Source organism: Belonocnema kinseyi, chromosome 8 (assembly GCF_010883055.1).
Source record: "Belonocnema kinseyi isolate 2016_QV_RU_SX_M_011 chromosome 8, B_treatae_v1, whole genome shotgun sequence".
NCBI lineage: Eukaryota > Metazoa > Arthropoda > Insecta > Hymenoptera > Cynipidae > Belonocnema > Belonocnema kinseyi.
This window is the reverse complement of record NC_046664.1, coordinates 130229073-130231996: the sequence shown is the minus strand read 5'-3', so window position 1 is coordinate 130231996 and position 2924 is coordinate 130229073.

The following is a 2924-nucleotide window of genomic DNA, read 5'->3' as shown; positions in this document are numbered from 1 at the left end:
CAAGCCCAATATATGCACATCACGTGTATATGCATAATATACATACACGAGAGATGCACACATGGGCGCATAGTCCACAAGGAACGAAGGTGATTGTGGGACTTGCCAAATGGCACCTACCCGCTAAAACCTTAACTCCTTTTCTACACATATATAACACCGGAATCCGCGTGAGCATTACTTCAGTGTTAGTGCTGCCTCTGTACTTTACTTAGCACAGTTCTCTGCCTTCTCTTTCTTTAGTTTCTATAATTGGTCGTATTAGGCTATATGTCGCTGTGCATCCCTCCCTGGTTTCCAACAAGATCTTCATCATGTTTTCGTCAGTAAAAGTCTTACCCGTTTCTATTCTAAATCTTACCCTTGCTTCTTCCCATTTCTCGCATATGAGCAGAGTGTGTTCGACGTCATCAGTTTTGTTGCAGTAGGGGCACCTATCTGTAAATGCTTTTCTACGTTTAAAGAGGTACTGTCTAAAGCACCCATGTCCCGAAAGAGCCTGTGTCAAAAACTAATCAGGTTCACCATGTTTGCGTCCTATCCATGTTTGGATATTTGGGATTAGGCGCCATGTCCACCGTCCGTGAATACCCCTTGTCCATTTTTCTTGCCATTTAGCCATAAGTTCTTCTTTTGCTTCACTCTGCAGTTTTCCTTCGTATGTTTGCACCCTTTCGTACGCCAGTAGCTCTATAGGTGGTATTTCAGCTATCACTACTATCCCTTCTGTTGAGACCGTGCGATACGCGCTAGCCACTCTGATGCCGACTAGTTTCTGTACTCTTTCCAGCTTTCGTCTAAGGTGCTTCTTTCTTAATGCCTTGTGCCATATTGGGGCTGCGTACAAGAGCTGAGAGTGAACCACGCTCACCAGAACGCGTCTCTTTGATGGCCTTGGTCCCCCGATGTTGGGCATGAGACCAGTGAGTGCTGTCATGGTGTTCTCTGCTTTTTCCACTGATCGGTCCAAATGCTCACTGTACGTACTCTTTGTGTCGAGCCATACTCTAAGATATTTGATAGCTTCGCTCGGTCTTATCACAACATCCTGCACCTGGAAGTTGATTGAGTCTACCTTCCGTTTTCTTGTCAAGAAAGCCTCCGTCTTTTCTGGCGCCAAAACCAGCATCCTGGTCCTCAGCCATTCTGCTACAATCAAAATTGCGGTGTTTGCAGCGCTCATCAACGCTTCTTCATTCTTTGCTACAACTACTAACGCCACGTCATCAGCGAAGCCTACAAGCTTGACTCTGACAGGCATTTCTAGTTTCAGTAGGTCGTCTTAGTGAACATTCCACAGTGTCGGACCCAGAACTGTGCCTTGTGGGACACCGCTATTCACTTCCCTAGCTTTGCAGGTGCTTTTTGCCTCGATTATTACCTCGCGTTCTGAGAGGTAAGAGGCTACCAAGTTTATAAGGCTTTCATCTATACCTCTTTTCCTCAGGCCATCGAGGATATTCTGCCAGCATACGCTATTGAAGGTGTTTCTAACGTCAATTGTAATTACCGCGCACAGTCTCCGGCATTGTTTGAAAACGCAGCTGCCTACTCTGCGCTGGTCACCACTTCTTTAATGGCATCGACTGTTTGCCGTCCCTCTCTGAAACCATACTGGTTTACCGTTAGGCCTCCAGACCTTAGTATTTCCTCTTTAAGCCTAATTAATGTGAGCTACTCAAAGAGCTTTCCTTCAACGTCCAGGAGACATATTGGCCTGTATGAACTAGGGTTCTCTATGCTTGGGTAAAATTTACTGGCTCATGCACCGGAAACAGATATCTTGCAACATCCTCGGAAGTCTTCATGGTCATTTGTCACCTAGGAGAACACCCTATCACGCGCTTTTTCACTATCTGGTAGCCTTTTCCCCATACATTCCCGTCTACTTCGTCGCGACCAGTTTTCCAACCTCTCTTCTTCGACGTTTTAATGCTGGCTTGAAGGGCTTTCTTACTAACCACGTACTTCTTCCAAAGCAGCTCCTCTTATACGGGTATGTTCTTTTTTGCAATCCGAGTGTGTTTCCTACGATTTTGGATGCAGACTGTCCGGAGCATTGCAATCTCCTCATTCCACCAGTACATGGGTTGCCATTCTCCAACTTTTTTCTTTTAGGCATGCACCTATTACAGAGTTGACCTAATCTGCTGGAGAATTCCTCCGCTGGTAGTGCGTTCTGTCTCTCTGCAATTTCGTCTATAGCGTTTTGCAGCTTATCATTGTCGAGCTTCCTTGTGTTCCACCCCGTTTGTCTTTGTTTTCTCCGCAAGTGTCTTGATTTTTCAATGATATCGAAAGTGACGTAATTGTGGTCACTGAGAGATTCTCCTTCACTCACTTTCCATTGTCTTATCCTGCTACCGATTTTGTTTGTTGCCAGATTTAGATCTAGTATAGACCCGCATTCTCTCCTTACAAAGGTGGGTTTATCCCCGTTGTTCTGTACTATCAGGCCATTTTGCGCTAGCCATTCGGTGAGTATTCTTCCTCTGCGATCTGTTTTCTTCATTCCCCACTGTGAAGAATTGGCATTAAAGTCTCCTGAGACTATCGCGTCTTCGCCTCTGGCTCTGATGCGGTTCGCAATATGTTGCAGAAGCGCTTCTAGCTCCTGCACACGTCAGCGGGTTAGGCGGACGTGGTTCGGAGCACTCCCAGTGGGCCGCAGCAGGAAACGATCGCGGTTTTTTCTCGGTGTGTCCTTCACCCAGCGTGTTTGGTCAGCAAGACGTATTTTATTTGGTCTTACCCTCTGTTTCCAGCGAGCATTCCCCTATCCGCCACCTGGGGACGCGCCAAGAAGGGGTATCACCTCCCCTCCACCACAGACAACTGTGGTGATACTTGGGATGGATGGATGGATGGATGGATGGATGGATGGATGGATGGATGGATGGATGGATGGATGGATGGATGGATGG